Below are 17,950 nucleotides of genomic sequence, written 5' to 3'. Positions count from 1 at the left end.
GCACTTAGATAAGGAACTTCAGGTTCCAAAATCTTTTCCTCATCTTCCTTTGGACAGAAAGGATCTCGTTTAGCATTTAGAGTCCGAACGACCATACGTGTACTCGAAGGCTTCGCTTTACCCTCATTAAAACATTGCAACACCTCCTGGGTGTAATTTGATGGACGGACTAGGATCCCATTTTAACAATGCTCGATCTCCAGGCCGAGGCAATATTGAGTTTTCCCAAGATCTTTCATTTCAAATCTGATTTCAAGTGCGTAACAATTTCCTCAAGCTCTGCGGGAGTTCCGATGAGGTTCATGTCATCGACATAAACTACAACAATTGCAAATCCAGAATGTGACTTCTTCATGAACACGCATGGGCATAATTCATTGTTCACATAACCCTAACTTGTCAAATATTCACTCAGACGGTTATACCACATCCACCCAGATTGTTTCAATCCGTAGAATGACCTCCTCAACCTAATTGAGAAAGTTTTCCGTGATCTAGAACTATTTGAACCATTCAATAGAAGTCTTTCTGGAACTTTTATATATATCGCCGTATCTAGATCCTCTTAAAGATAAACGGTTACCACGTCCATAAGCTACATATTCAGTTTTTCAGAAACTACCAAACTGATAAGGTAGCGGAACGTTATAACGTCCATTACGGGATAATATGTTTCCTCATAATCAATCTCAGGGCGTTGAGAGAAGCCTTACACTATCAGGCGTGTTTTGTATTGCACTATTTCATTCTTCTCATCACGCTTCCTCACGAAAACCCACTTGTAGCCAACAAGATTTACATGTGGATGAGTATGAACTATGGGCCCAAACACCTTACGTTTCGCAAGCGAATCGAGTTCGACCTGGATTGCCTGTTTCCAGTTTGACTAATCGGTTTTAAGTCGGCATTCATTGACGAAATATGGTTCAATGTCATCGCTAAGCATGATATTAGTAGCTACTAAGTAATCAAATGCATCTTCGACGATCATCTCATTTTGATTCCAAACCTCATCCAATACCATGTAGTGGACTGAAATCCGACGATTCTTAAGAGGCCGTCATGTTTCGTCTGAAGCATCACCGTAATCTAGAATAACTTCATGCGTTGGAACAGATGAATGAGCGATGGTCGGATTCAAACTAGGGTCACTAGTTAGTGTTGTTTTCCTCTTTCGGGGTTGTGAATCCTTTGAACCAAGGGTTTTGCCACACTTCAGGGTCGAAGCAAATGATTGGCTAGTCGCCAATGTACCTTGCCGTGTTGAAGGTGCAGCTTTCCCACCTTCGGGGACAGTCCGGCCTTCCCAGGCGGGTTCTTGATGTAAGTGAGGTACATATATCCTTGCAGGTGCGTTTGCAGCGGGTATATATGATCTTGTCACCTTTGCTAGATCATTAAAAACAGATATGTTTTAAGCAATGCTCTAAAGATCTATAATTCGTAGCAACCTCAGTTTCAGATTGGGCAGTATGGGGATCTAAATGAGACATAATGGGAGCATACCATGATAATTCGCTACGTTCTACTGGAACGTTAGCATACTTATCTCACCCTAACGATGGGAAGACCGTCTCATCAAAGTGACAATCCGCAAAACGTGCAGTAAAAAGATCTCATATCAAGGGTTTTAAATAGCGAACAATTGATGGCGAACCATAACCGATATAGATTCCCATTTTTCTCTGAAAACTCATTTTGGTACGTAATGGCGTTATTGGCACATAAATGGCACACCCAAACACCCATAAATACGAGATGTCAGGCTCGTATCCAGTGACCAACTGTAACGGTGAATGTGGTTGAGTAGCAGTGGGCCTTAGGAGGACCAGCATGGCTACGTGCAATATTGCATAACCCCAGACATATACTGGCAGTTTAGTTCGCATAACCAAAGTTCGAGCTATCAATTGATGGCGTTTTATGAAAGCTTCTGCCAGGGCATTTTGGGTGTGAACATGGGGTACATAATGTTCCACATCAATCCCTACTGACATGCAATAATCGTCAAAAGACTATGATGTCAACTCTCCAGCGTTGTTCAGTTGAATCAACTTAATCGAATAATCAGGGTGATGAGCCCTTAGCTTAATAACTTTTTCTAAAAGTTTAGCAAACGCAGCATTACGTGTGGACAACAGGCAAACATGTGACCATCACGTCGATGCATCAACCAACATCATAAAGTATCTAAATGGTCCGCAGTTTGATTGGATAGGTCCACAAATGTCCCCTTGAATCCTCTGAAGAAACTTAGGGGGTTCGTGAATAATCTTTGTATGTGAGGGTTAGGTATTCAACTTCCCTATAGAACACGTTTTGTATGGTGGGAATCCAACGTAACGAGGTAACTGATGCCTATGTGATAATTTGAGGATACGGCGTATCAAGTCATGTCCAAGATGTCCCAAACGATCATGCCAAAGTAGTAGAGTGCTCTGGAACTCAGTCATAGGGCCAGCCGTACTGTGGGCTTTTATGCCGCAAATGGTTGCGATGTACAACCCATTAGACAGACATTCAAACTTCTTATGAATACGCTTCTGGCCATATTCGTACGAAGTGATACAAAGAAATTCAGAACCATTATCTTCAAGGGTTTCAATATGATATTGATTATCTCGAATATCTCTAAAACTCAGCAACGTTCTTCTGGAACGTGGAGAATAGAGTGCCTCCTTAATGGTTAAGATAATACCATTGGACAACATGATACGGGCCTTTCCATATCCTTCAATCAGGTTGGATAGGCCTGAGAGAGTTGTCAGATAAGCTTTCCTGGGTATTAAGTTAGTAAAATAGTGTCGTTCACGCAGATGGTGTGCATGGTTGCACTATCTGCCAGACAACTAACTTCCTGACTAGACATACCTATAAATAAATTGATAAATTGGTCACATGCATAAATATAATTCCATTCATTCAATTAAGCAATTTGAGAAAATAATATCCATCACATAACAATCCATAATTCAAAACAAACCAAATCCAAACAAATTATTCCAAAGACTTAGAAAAATTGTTCAAAATTAAACCATAAACCTATAAAAATATGGGAGAATGGCCGATCACTCCTAGTGGGTTTGGCCACTAGGGGTAAACACCCTAAAAACAAGTCTAATTTATTCATCCGTAGGAGCTGACGCCTCCTGAAAATCCGTTATCTCCATTGATGTAGTTGCATCTTCCGGATGTTCCATATGTGCAAAGTTAGACTCACGATAGAAATGATACTTGGCAATAGCCTCGGGGAAAGCTTCGCATACGCATGACCAATGATCCTTTGATCCGCAGCAATAACACATATCCATTTCAGTGGAAGTTGACTGAACGGGAGCTTTTCCTTTGTTCTTGAAGTTTGGGGCCTTATGGGCAAGTGGTGGACGCTGCCAGGTCAGATTTCCTCCCTTAGGTGCGGCACTCTATTGACCTTGGGCCCGTGGTTGGGCTTGGCACCCATTGCCACGGCCACGATGATTCTTTCGTTGTTTATGGTTGCTAGAATTGGTTGCATGCGCTTCAGGCGCAACGTTCGAGCCAGTCGGTCAAGCTTGATGATTCTTCATCAAAAGCTAGTTATGTTTCTTAGCTAGAAGTAAAATAGAGATTAAATCTAAAAACTTGATGAATTTCTAGGCCCTATATTGTTGTTGCATGACAATATTGGTGGCGTGGAAAGTCGAATAGGTCTTCTCCATGAGATCTGATTCGATTAGTTCCACTTTGCATAATTTCAATAGTCAACGGATTCTACAAACTTCAGAGTTGTACTCATTCACGGACTAAAAGTCCTAGAAGCGAAGATGCTGTTAGTCTTGTCTTGCTTCAGGCAAGTATATGTTTTTCTGGTGATCGAAACGGTCGGGCAGAGCAAGCTAGAAGGTGCGTGGGTCCTCCTCAATGAGGTACTCGGTCTGCAGTGCATCATGGATGTGTCTTCGAATGAAGATCGTTGCAGTAGCTTTTTAAGCTTCATTGACGGGTTTAACGTCATTTGGTTCCTCGATGGTGGCTTTAATTCCCTTTGTAATGAGATGGAGCTTCATGTCTTGAACCTACTTCATATAGTTTCTTCCGGAGACTTCTAAAGCGGTGAAATCGAGTTTGTTCAAGTTCAAGATGTCCCTAAAACAGAGGAAAAAAACGTGATTAGTCATATGGTAAGCCATAAACATATATTGTAGAACATATAGGTTCTATATATATGTATTGGTTTAATTTATGCATAAAAACTACAGGTTTCATATGGTATTTTTTTAATGAAAACTTCAGGTTTCAAAGCAATAAATTTGAAACTACATGTTCAAATTAGTTTTTATGAACAATTAGTTCATAATGAGAGGTTCCTGTAAGAAACATATAATGCAATGGACTAATTTAAATGTAATGGGTTTGAGTTTCTTCGGGAACTCAAGTGTGAAAGCTTCGTTACTACGAAAGTATGTCAACGGTTCAAAGTATAAAAATAAATTATTGAATCATTAATGTCTTAAAGTGATCTTCAGGTCAATAATTTTGGATTCATTATCAGATTAATAGACTGCAGGTCACTTTTAATTAATTCAATAGATTGAGACCAAACGAGGTTGATCGTAGAAGCAAAAATAATAATAATAATATTCAGGTTAAAATTATTTAAAATGCTAAAATAATAGCATTAGGTCAAAAAATATATAGCCCAAGAAAAATTGGGTTGGGTGTCATGAGTAAAGAGCATGGCCCTAAAATTATTTGGGCCTCGGGAGTGGGTTGCAAGCCATAGGCCGGGGTGTGAAACAAAAAACCAGCAGCCCAAGCTGCTGGTTTGGGCCTCAAGGGGCGCGGGGGACTTGGGCCCATCACGGGCTGGCCTGGTTGTGGTGTGGGAAGCCCAGCCACATGGGTTGGCTGAAGGGCTGCGGGCCGAGGCAATAATAAGGCCCAGCAGGCATAAATGCTTGCTGGCAGTCGGGCCAAGACAGCTTGGTGAGCTCAGGACTTCAGGCCCTGTCGCGATTGATCCCAAGGCGAGGCCTGGTTGCTGCAGCGGTTAGTTGGGCTTCAGACCACCGATTGTGCCGACTGTGGTGCCGCACCATGTTCAAGTTTCCCTTTTTTATTTTCGAAATTTCTTAGGGTTTTACAAACCCTAGATTTGCTTCTAATTTATGAATATACTTTGACTCACAAATCCACATAACAATTTAATTGCGTAATGCATGAAAAATATATATATATATATATATATATATATATATATTGTGACAAATATATAAACATATACAATATATATATATATATATATATATATATCGTAAGGAAAATATAAACATATAGGGGTTCATGCATCATGGGGAATATTTTCATGCTTCGTGGACGTTTCAAATATCTTACTTTATTTTAAGCATACCTGATTAGCAGAAAACAATTATAAGCCTTTGAAATTTATAGAAGATAGCCTCATCCTATGATCCATCAATTCCTCAACTTATGGCAAGAACGTGTTGATAACATGTTGTAGGCCTATTTGATCGAACTAATCTAGAGGATCAAAGAAAGAGAGGGCCAGCGGCAATTAGAGAGAGGAGATAGTGATTTAATTGTGAGGTATGTTTGTATCACCCTATTGTGCCTTTATTTATAGTAGTAGGATAGGTAAAAACCTTTCCCTTTATGATTACAACTCTTAATAGGTAATCAACTCCTAATAAGAATATAAGATACATTCTCATATCTTATAGGATTTACACAATCACATTCCTATTCTAAATATGATTGCAACATATATTCATTAAACAACTTAGAATACATACAAACAAAGAATAGTGTGCATACTGGGCCTCGATAAAAACCTTGTCGGGGATTGTAACCTGAAATAAGAAAAAGAGTGTCCCGCATAACGATAGACCTATCCTCAAATGACCAATATAAACGGAAATTACAATCCCTCCTCAAATAAAATATCCTGAATCATATCCAAAGGCTCCTCAAACCACAAAAACTCTTGAGAACTACTAAGACCCATTCGAGCAAGGTGATGCGCTCTTGAGTTACCTTACCTTTGGACATGGCCGAACTCCGAATGCGGCAAACCCATGAGAAAGAATCTCAAATCATTTATAATAGAACCCCATAAAGAGTAGCCATCCTCTTTACCCTTAATAGTAGCCATCACCACACCAGAATCTCCTTCAAAATTAATCTTCACATTTTCAAGATAGTATCTCTTAATCATCAATACCACACAGTGAGGTGTAAGCAGCTCCGCTTGGAGAGCAAATGTTAGTCTCTCAATGGGACCTGTAATGGCTACCAGAAACTCTTCCCGATGATCTCGAAGAACTACTCCATAACCCCCCTTCCAGGAAAACCATTTTGAATCCATACCCTATCAAAATTACATTTGATTTACCCTCTTCAGGTTTACTCCATTTTTGAACCTCTTTGGTAGCCTTCATTGCCACAGACTTATGCTATATGTGAAACTTGTGCATCCATCCCTCGATTCTCAAAAAAATCTCTTGTGGTGCCAACCGAGAACCATTCCATAACACATTGTTCTTATGCTTCCATATTGCCCATACCAACATCAGACATAACTCAAACCCCACCTTAGGAAGTTGCAGCACACTGTTAGATATCTATTGCACAAGAGGTAATCGGTCCCCAGTATCCACCCTTAGTCCTAAACTTCGAAACCACACCGCCATTGCCAAACTACAATCTCTAAGCACATGCTCTGTTGATTCAACTTGCACACCACATACCACACACACCTTTTCACCTATTACTCGCCTTTTGCTAAGATTCACACATGTGCGCAAAGAATCCAGACACGCCAACCAAGCAAAGATATTTACCTTCCCTGAGACACTTGCATTCCATAGTTTCTTCCAAAATTTATCCCCAACACCGTTAGAAAAAGGGAAAAAGCCAGCTACACCATTCCTGTTACTTTCAATTATACCCCAAGCCACTTGGTAAACACTCTAGACTGTGAACTTGCTGCTTTATTCATAATGCCATAATCGTTGGTTTTCGACATCCCGTACGCTAAGCGGAATACTTTGAATTAACTCCATTTCCTCAGGGGGAAATAGATCAATCAACAACTGAACATTCCAATGCTTCATCTCATTCTAGAAAAGACCCTCCACCATGGCCTCTAAGTCCCAATGCATTGGTGGTGGGATCAAAATCTCAAAATAAGACAGTTTCGGCACCCAATTGTCTTGCCATATATGAATCTTCTTCCCATTACCCAATTGCCAACGATGCCCTTTGTGAAGCACCTACCATGAACTATTGGTAGTCAACCATGCTTCCATGAACTCAGTCATAGGAAAATATCAAGCTTTGAAAACATAAAAAGGGAGAGACTCAGGTTGCTGAAGAAAACGCTATGCTTGTTTTGCCAACAAAGCTAGATTAAACACATAAAGATCTCTAAATTTGAGGGCCCCCTCATTCTTTGGTTTCAAATTAAGCCAATGTATTTTCCTTTTACTCGGATCACCACTCCACTAGAATTTTGCTATCATCATGTTCAACTCCTCACACAAACATTTAGGGAGGAGGAAGCATTGCATTGAGTACATAGTTAGGGCTTGGGCCATCGTTTTCACTAATAATTCACATCCCACACTGCTCAGTAGGCCTTCTCGCCAACTTTGTAATTTTGTCCACAGTCTATCTTTCACATACGCAAGGCCAAAAGGGACCCACCCATTCATATGGCAGTACGAGCCCGTCCCCTGGCTCTGATACCATGTAGAATTTTTCAGGTGGATGGGTTGAAGGGCCACTCCAACAACACCGATACTGTCCCCACTTTACCACCTGCTCAATCCTCAGGTGTGAGGTTTTATCACAAAAGGCATCGGTGTTAGTTGGAGTGGAGTAATTCTATTTAAACTCATATTCTCTTCTCCCTCTGTCTGATGTGGGACAAATGGAATTCCAACAATTTTCGAATTTCGAATCTTGAGCTTGAAATGTGGAGAAGATCGTAGCAAAAAGAAAAACTCATATTAATTCCAAATCAAGGCTGATGGAGGCAATCAAGGCAAAGAAGATCGTAACGAGTTTGAATGAAATTAGAATAGATAAATAAGACCATCTCGATCATTTGTTAGATCATCTCCAATGGAGAGGGTTAGAGGTCCAAGACCAAAGGAATTGCTTGATTTACTCAAAAACTCATCTTCAATCGAAGGTTGGGTTATAATTCTTTGGAGTACACTAGGCCATTATTTTGTTAAAAAGGCATCAGGCTGGTCAAATGTAGCTCATTCTTAGCCCTTTTCAGAGCCTTGCATTTCAGTTAGAATAATTGATTCAAATTCAACGGGTATATTTGAAAACAACCAAACGTAATTTAATTAAATTAACCATTAAATTTAAAGTATAAACTAAAAACTAATAAATTGTAGAGGATTGGAGATGGCATATAAGTATGACTTGACTCTGCTCATTTAAAAATATTTTTTTTGCAAAGCTATAGTTTTGGACGGGGATATATTATTCCTTTCATTTATTTAATTATTAATATTTTATTTTAAGCTCAAGATCAATTGGCCATGTGAGTTCTACTTATTTGAACCAAGAGCTGGTGTTGACGTGGGCTTTGTTATTAATTTACGGATGAGGGAAGTTACTTTACAAATTCTATTTCTAGTTCGTGTGGTTTTGAGTACAACAAGGTGAATTAGGCATTCTTGACTTTTGATTAGACTGGAAATAGTTATGAGTACTCTAGTTTTATAATTGTTCAATCCATGGATTTCAGATTGATGATTAATTTTCATTCACCAGTTGAATTTCAATTTTGATATTTGGTTCTTTGTGCTGGACCCTAGCCTAGGATTTTGATATTGAAATTACTTGCACATGTATTTATTTCTGACCATGAATTGGATTCTATAGATGCTTTAAGAATGAGAATCATGAACTTATATTTTAATCCGACCATAGACGAATATTGGTTTGTGTGGCTTCCTTGTAAATTAGCTATTTGTTTGACGTGACTAAGTTGATGAGTAGTTAATTTGTTTCTCACTGTGCTTAATTGGATTTCTGCTTGTTGTGTATACCAACCTATGGATATATAGACGGTAGAAATAGCTGGGTTTAAGCCTAACCATGGTAAAACCCACATCTCTTTGGGAAATTATTAACATGTGTACCTAACCACGTACATATGTACATAAGTTATTTTTGTTAATATCTGATAATTCATGAATTGACAATTGGATATTAGGGTATGACAATTGGATATTAGGGTACGACAATTAGTGGTGGAATCAAAGCCTTAATGCTTTCTTACATTTGTTTTCAACCATATTTCTACTTAATCATTGTGTAGGTATAATTTTTCTTCGATACAAATCCAATCTTTATTTCAGTTTGTTAAGTAATAGTTATAGACTCAATTGGTAATTCAACCCCGGTGGATTCAATGTAGTAATTACAAATTTATACCATAACTGATTCGTGCACTTATGATTAAATTTAGTTTGAATTAATCCTTTTACTAGGTTGGTTTAAATGCACATCACCAACCATATTTTTGCATTATATCACTCGCTTTCCATTCTACACTAGGTAAAATTTATCTTTTTAATTATTTTTTGTTATTCGCTTTAATTTCATATTTGCCCTGCACTTCAATTCACTAATTTAAAGTCTATATCAATATTTTAATTTTGTAATTTCGATTTATTTTCCACCTCGCACTTCAAACTTTAATTTAGATTATTATAGTTTACATTTGAGTTCATTTAAAATCAATCCCCACAACCAGTTTGCTTGGATTGATATGATTCATCGTACACACTCAGGTTACCTACCACACCCCGATAACCAAATCCACTACACATTCATCATATCTATCACATGCGAGTATCTCAACCCTACCGATTTCTCGCCCATCACAAAAACATACAAATTCACACATCATGTAACAAGACCCATCAAAGTCCTTGCACATAAGGCATATGGATCCATGACCGAGACGCATTCCTTCCTCAGTATGCACAATGGTTTTGAAAGAAGTCAAACAAAGTGCCAATTACATTTTACTTGATTGGCCTCCAAGCTGCGAGTTAGCATGCCTGCAACACAAACTTGAAGGACCAAGAGATTTCGAAAATCCTCAGCTTTGCAGTCGAGATCGATTTTGAGACTAACATCTATTGGCATGCCCCTTCATACCGGACACACTATTGTTATATGTCGAAAGACATAAAATTTGGCTTTCATGAATGCTTAAGGAATTTAATGTTAAAGTTAAGGTGGGTTCGGTTCATTCGGTTTGGTTGTTTGGCAAAACCGAAAACCAAATGGAAATTAATTTTCGGTTCAGTTCTATTTTGTTTTTTTTTTTTTTTTTTGGATTTGTTTACAATTTCATTTGGTTCAGATATTTTTTAGCAAATTTGAAAATTGGTTTTAAAAAATAAAATATGAGAAATCATAGCAAGGAGGATGAGAGAAGTATATGCTGTAAACTTCGCAGTGGTTCTCCAAGTTCGTTAAAATACCGTCGCACAAGAGTTTTATGATCAAGAAGCTATCCAAGCAAATGAGGCAGGACAAGCGCATCCATCACTTGATCTGTGTGAGAGCTGACAACACAATCAAGTACAATGCAAAACGTAAGCACTAATGTTGCGCCAAACTCGGACTCTGAGGTGCTTTGGTATTTAGATGTGAGCCTTTATGAAATTAAATAAAAAGGTTTATTGCCATAGATCAAAAGGTTTAATAATTTTGGGTTTAAGCACAGAGCCTTATAAGAAAACTTGTAAAACGACGTTGTTCTAGATAATTTGGTTCAGCTTTTAAATCACTAAAATTGAAACTGAAGTACTTTAGTTCGGTTCAGTTCAATTTTCTAATTCAGTTCTGCTTTTTTTTTTAATTCTTTTTTAACTTTAATTCAATTTTTTATTTTTTGACCTAGTTCAAGTAAAAAAAAAAGTAATAATTACATTTCATTTAAATTACGAAAAATAATCCAAACTTCTAAATCACGCTGTTATAGCCAATTTTATTCCAAATCTCCTTCTTTGCTAGTTTCCCACTTAACACCTAGTGATGTTAGGGAGACCGAATTTGACACACTCCTACCCCGATATTCCCAAATACCAAGATGGGCACGTGCTGGCCTACACCCGAGGGTGACGAAGCCATTTTAATATGTATGTAAGTGATAACATTAAACGAAAGTAAGTAAAATATGCATACAACTAATCAAGAATAACGTGAAAGAACTATTATAAAAATGACACATCCCGACCCGGAATGCCCATTTGAACTCCGAATCGAGCTGTGTTGGCCGACACCTGGAAGGTGACGAAGCCATAAAGTGTAGTGTAGTGGAAAATGTGAATAAATTTAAATCTAAAAGTGCCTAAAATATAAGAGTGTGTTGTGAGCGGGAATGAACCCATTTCACCTTTGTTTTTCACCCCTTCAGGTTTTAATAGCTGAGCTTTCTTATCAATAAAGATTTGTGGCAAATTTTGGTATTGGAGATGACCTTCGATGGTATGATTCTTAATCCACTTTATTGAACTTTACTTACGCACGACAATGTCTAAGTTGCCTATTGCAACCTGTACGACAGTGTCGGAGTTTCCTAAGAGTCGTACAGGTTGCATAGGCAACTCTGACTCGTGTGTTATCATAGATTGATGAGCATCAGTTCAGTCGTACAGGTCGCATTAGGCAATTCCGACTTGTGTGCTAGTATAGATTGTTTAAGCACCTGATTTTACTTATATTAATGTTGAGATTTTGTGCTTTTGGGATGTGATGCCTTATTTACGTTTTGCAGGCTACGATAAGTATTTTCATACTATATGTAATATGTATATTTTGGAAACAATACATGTTTTATGGCGAGGGGTTATAACGTTTTCAAAGGTTTTTATTAAAACTTTATTTTCAGGCCCACTTTCCCTTGTTTTTCACCCCTTCAGGTTTTAGCTGCTGAACTTTTGTATCGACGAGAATTCTTAGTAAATCTCAGTATAATTGCCTACCTTTGAGGGTATAATCCTTATCCTATCTTATTGTATTTTACTTATTCTCTACCGTCACGTGTGAAATGGGTTCATTCTCGCTGACCAGTGCACTCTTGTATTTAGGCACTTTAGGTTTAAATTTATTCACATTTTCCACATCACTACACTTTATGGCTTCATCACCTTTTAGGTGTCAGCTTACATAGCTCGATTCAGAGTCTAAGTGGACATTCTAGGTCATGGTGTGTCAAAAAAGGTATGAATAAAGGAATGGGTCCTACATTAAGAAGACTCGAATATACTTATGTGTGGAGTGCCCTGATGCTAGAATCGTACATCTTGTTCTAAATCCTGAAGGGGACGCAAATAAAGCATGAATGGACGGGTTGCCACTAATAAATGCACCTTAGGCACATTAAATAACCAATTAATGAAACTCTACTAAAATGATTGAGTTTGGGAAAACATACGTCGGATTTGGATTTGGGGTGTCGAAAAACCTAAGGATGAACCTCGAGTTCCCTCACGCGCCACCCCAGCCTGGGAGGCCATAAGCCACCGCAATTGCCTAGTTGAGTCGTTGAAAAAATCCCTTTCGTGGAAGGCGACGAAGCACAGTACCTCTAGTAGAAGCACGTGTACTCCTTCCACCGGGCATTGCAACACCACTCGCAACCCCACAAATATGCCATTTTCTCGCATTCTCCACGAAACCTGCATATTTTGTAGGTGGAAGGCCAACTTCCAAAGCTCATTCTGAGCTCGATACAACACCAAATTGAGTAATTCAAGGTCCTATGTAAAGCTAGAAATATAGAAGAGATATACCATTTCAAGGCTCGACGGAGGCCGAAAATGGCCAGAAAAGTGACTGGAAAGTGGCCAAATGGCCACAGTTTGGGATTTCCAGAAAATGCACAGTGCTTCCCATCGGGTTTTCCCTGTGTGCACGTGTGGTCAGCACCTAAAACTAGCCTAATCCAACACTAAAACATTATCTAAAAGGTTCTATGGGGTTTACCTTCACCGTAGATGGTAGAATTCACCAGAAAACACAAGCACAATGGTAGTGACACATTACAGGGAGAGAAGGAGATGGATGTCTGCCGTTGCTGCAATATAGTGGTGGTCAGTTCTGGCTCAACGGGAAGGGTGGTGAATCCACCTTTTGTGATGCTTGCAAATTACAGAGAACAAGAGAGATATGAGGGAAGAGATGGATGAGAGTTAAGGGAGAAAGATAGATAGGGTTCATGGGAAAGAGAGAAAAAAGGGGAAAAGAAAGAGAGGGCTAGGAGACCAAAAAGCAAGGGTGGCCCCCACTGGCTCACCAAACAAGGCAAGAAAAGATGAAATGGGAAAATACCTCGCGGAACGTAAAATTATCGAAATGCCTTTATAGTTCCGAATTTCGTAAAATTTTCATTCTAGCTCCAAACTCAATTCCACTTGCGCCCACATGTTGTAGTGACGAATACTACAAGGATACGCTAAGGAAAAGAGTCTTACGCAACACAACAAGACAGTCAACAAAATTCAACATTTTTCACCTCAAAGGGCATTTTCGTAAATTCATGTTTTAAAATTATAAAAATCGTAATATTTGGGGATAGGTTGTTACAAAATTTTTAAACCAAATTATGTAAATCAAATAATGTGGTTGTTAATGATTGAATTATTAATGAAGTGTCAATTAACGTTTCTATTACACATTATTTAATTTTTAAATTTAATTTAAAAATTTAGGTCCTGTTTGGTATTTTATTTGAAAATTTTTATCATTTTTCAAAACATTTTTTAAGAACATTTCTTGAAAACAATTTTCTTTAAGACTAAAAAACTTGATTGGTTTTCGATTTAAAATTTTTAAATCTTACAACTTAAACTAGACAAAAAGATCTAAAGAGAGAGGGTCGCATGAGAGGGAGAAAAAGGAGAAAAGAGAAAAGAAAGTAAGAGATGATTGAAGGAAAGAGAAGGAAGATAGAGGATCAGACGAGATAGAGAGGAAAATGAGTAAGAGAAAGAACTGAGAGAATGAAGATAGAGGATTGGAGAGAGACGAAAAAAATAAAATTAAAAAAAAAAAAGAGGAGAGAGAAAGAAGAAAAGAAAGATAGATTTGGAGTGAGAAGGGAGGTGGAAGAGAAAAGAAATGAGTGAGTTTAAATTTAAAAACTCACTTTTTATGTTTTTAGAGAATATATTATATTTTTGAGTTAGTTTTAAATTCAGTTTTTTAAAATAATCATACTAAACAAAATTTTAAAGCTTAAAACTTGAAAATTATTTTTGAACTTAAAAAGTTGAATTCAAGTAGCCAGGCCATCTCCAAATGAGATGTTAAAAATACTACATAGACATACAACGGTAACAATTGACGTGCCGTTTACTCCAACTGAGATGTCAAAGATGACATAGAGAAGAAGACTATGCTAACATGGACAAAGAGATGTCAAATTTGAAGCTGCCTTCAAATTTGATTTTTATTATTTCCAAAAGCATTCCACTTGCCTTATCTTATATGTTAGCATATTTAAGTATTATTTTATTATTTTTAAACAAACAACAACCCAACTTTTATTATTTTTGTTTTAAAAAAAAACATAAGTAAAACAATAAATTTTGGCATACGATAGAAGGAAAATATTAACAGCATATCAAATTACCAATTCAGCCATCAAATTTAAACTTGGTGTTTAGAATCTGACGTTTCATTTGGAGAGGCTGACACCCTACTTGAAACTTCATACTCCCGCCCCCTACTTGAAACCTCAGACTTCACAGACAACAAAGCTTAACAGCAATGGCTTTACTTCGTCATCTCTCTTTCCCCACTGAACAACTCCTCCCTCTCACACCTCCCCTCTCTCTCTCCAAAACCCACAACGCCTCTCCAAGCACACTCCGACCACTCCTTCTCTCTCCACCCCCGCTCAAGACCAAGCTCTCGAAGAAACCCCAGTCCTCGAGGCGGAGCCCCTAGAGTTCTCGGACACAAGACTGCTTGCCCAGAATGTTCCTTGGCATTGCACCCCGGAAGACATCCGTACTGTGTTCGAGAAGTACGGCACCGTCGTCGACGTTGAGGTTGTAATTTTTCTCCATTTTTCTCTGGTTTGAAGGAGAATTATTTTTGTTGGGTATTAATAATTTTTTATTTTATTTGATGGGTTTAATGTTTTTGTCTTTTTATTTTGTTTTTCTTGTGGTGGTGTAAGCTTGCCATGTATGACAAGACCAGGAACATGGGTTTGGCGGTCGTACGGCTCTGGATAATCTCGAATCGTCTGTAAGCAGATCGGGTTCTGTTATCTTATGTGAATGCTTGTGTTGTTGTACGTTTAATTTTATGCTTGGTCTGGTCAGTGAGAAAGACTGGGAAAGACTACTAGTTGGGAAAGTGAAATAAAATTTGGGAATTTTATGGTTTTTCGCTGTATGAGAGGTAGCGTTCTACTTTTCTACTTGAATACTGTTTTGTGTTTGTTTTGTTCGTATTGGAAATTCGTTGCTGTCTAAAAATATAAGAAGAGAATTTTAGTTCTTTGTTTCATGTATATTTGTGTGCACTTTTCCTGTGCCTGTGCTTTGGAGCTGAATTCATTGCTGAAATTCACTAGTATCCCTTCGACTTTAAGTTTAACCTATGTTCCGTATTAGGCCCCTTATCTGGGAATGCAATTATTCATCTGATTGGAGGTGGCACATGAGTACTAGTTTAAGGGCCTAATTTGTTACCTTATTCCTAGAAGGGAGGTCTACTGTTTCATCTCTTCATTTGTAGATGATAAAAGTCATGCATTCAGTCACCGAGAGAGCATAAATGACAATCTCTTAGAGGCGTCCGACACCTCTAGAAACCAGTTAACTCCATCATCATCGTCATCAATTCATGCCAAGACATCTATACGCCCTCATCCTTTCTCATGGTGTCATTATTTAGCATCATACCCTATCACACACTTACTTCTTTACCTTCTTCCACCTCTTCCATTGGTTTGTGATCTTCTTACCTTTTTTGAACATACCTTCAATTTGTGTTCAACCTGAAGAGCCACTCCAACATCAAATAACAAGGGATTGAGCTGGAACTATGGTATACTGTACTTCTACTGTGCACATTTTAGTTTTTACTAGTTGTGGAGGTTGTGAAGGTTTCCTCATCCACTGGGTTTGTTCCTCTTCTTGTACCGAGACTTTTTGGTTGTAGCAGAGTCACAAAGGGGCAAATTTTGAAAACGGGAGAAAGCAAGAGAGGATTTAACATGAAGGTTTAAGGAGATGAGAAGAGATATATGTCTGAATGGAGTGATAGGGTGGTGAAGACTAGAAGATGTTTTAGGGAAAGGGAGAGGGAAGAAGTCAATGGAGGTAGTGCTGCCACCGTTTTCTCAATATTTGAGAATGAGATCATAATTTCTATTCCCTTGAATAAGTTTTCCATATGCCACTGAGTGAGTACTCCCTTCAGTAATGTTAAAAGGACCAAACATACAGAGTATAGTTTAAAGGGTTAAGTGTCTCATTTTGAAGTTCAAGAATCAATGTAACATTTGGGTTAACTAGTAATTTTTTCCAAGTTGATACGTTGGCTTTTTCCTGTGTAATTTGAGCCACTAAATGTATGATGCTTATGCGGCTTCCTTCCCATATTGTCTGGTAAATGATTTCGCTTATTTTGGAATGCCTTATAGGAAATGGAGGGTCGTGTCATAAAGATGGCTTATGCCAGGCCGAAAAAGATGAAGATTGCTCCCCCTTCTTCGCAACCCAAGCCAATAACTTTCAATTTGTAAGTGGAAAATTTGCCGTATGAAGCAAGGTCTAAAGATCTCAAGGAGCTCTTCGATTCAGGGGATTATAATGTTGTTAGAGCGGAATTTGCATTCCAAAATAACCCGCGAAGGTCCACGGGATATGGATTTGTGGGCTTCAAAACCAAGACCGAGGCTGAGGCAGCTCTTTCTGCTTCCCACGGGAAGGTAATTTTCCCCTTGGAAACTTCTTTTCCTGCAGCTGCTTATGGGAAGACGAATTTGTGTGGCACGCGGTAAACAATTTGTTAAAGTACCAAAAACAGAAAGTTCAGAGTTGGGTGATAAATCTACTGAATTGAATTCTAGTGTCGAGGAAGCAAACACAGTTGTCAAATGTCAACGATACAAGCTGAATTTGGCTGGCACGGTGAAATTTCTGAATTTGGCTCGCTGAGATTTTCACCGTCTTTGGGTGGATTCCGTCGCTCTAGTACTTGTACAAGGTTGCTGGAAGGCTAGAGGCTGCTTATGTACGCAAGCTACAAGTTTGGATAGATTGAGCTATTTTTACTATAAAACGTTTTAGTGTCTTGATATGTATCTTGTCACCTAATAGTCCAAAACTTTAGGTTAAACATTCATTTTTGAGATCTTTATTTCTTATACATGTGACATATAGTCTTCATTTTAAAGAAATATACTCGACTCATGCCGATGAACGCCCAAAGAACCACTAACCTATAAAAAGAAACTTTGTAATCTTTCCCTACATTATTAGAGTGAATAATGTGTCTTCAATTGAAAAGAAAAACACAACCAGAAAAGGGACTGAATGCTTTTGACGTTGAGATTTTACCAAAGGATTAGGCACATGCATTATGGCATTGGAGATTTTTCTGGATTTGTTTTGGAACTTGTCCACTTCTAGTCTATTTCTTACAGCATGCTGAAAGTGTAAATAGATATTCCTTGCATCCACCTCATGGAGTGGATACATCTCTATCTATTGTGAATAATGTAATTTTATTTATGATACAAATTTGATAATGAAAATCGTTCAATTTCTTAATTTTTATTTGAAGATTACTCCTACAAAAAACAATTTGAAATGGAGATCGTTTGGTTATTCAATGTATGAAATAAATTCGTAGTGTAGGCACCAAGTAAGATTTTTATGATAAA

At 38.1% G+C, this 17,950-nt stretch overlaps 1 pseudogene; it reads left to right on the top strand.

Annotated features, from left to right (window-relative positions):
• Positions 1–17,222, top strand: part of LOC137727123 (28 kDa ribonucleoprotein, chloroplastic-like) — a 29,977-nt pseudogene extending 12,755 nt beyond the window's left edge.
• Positions 17,223–17,950: the final 728 nt, after the last annotated feature.

Source organism: Pyrus communis, chromosome 1 (genome assembly GCF_963583255.1).
Source record: "Pyrus communis chromosome 1, drPyrComm1.1, whole genome shotgun sequence".
NCBI classification, from domain to species: Eukaryota; Viridiplantae; Streptophyta; class Magnoliopsida; order Rosales; family Rosaceae; genus Pyrus; species Pyrus communis.
Note: the sequence above shows the minus strand (reverse complement) of the source record. Positions and strands in the feature narration are given on the sequence as shown.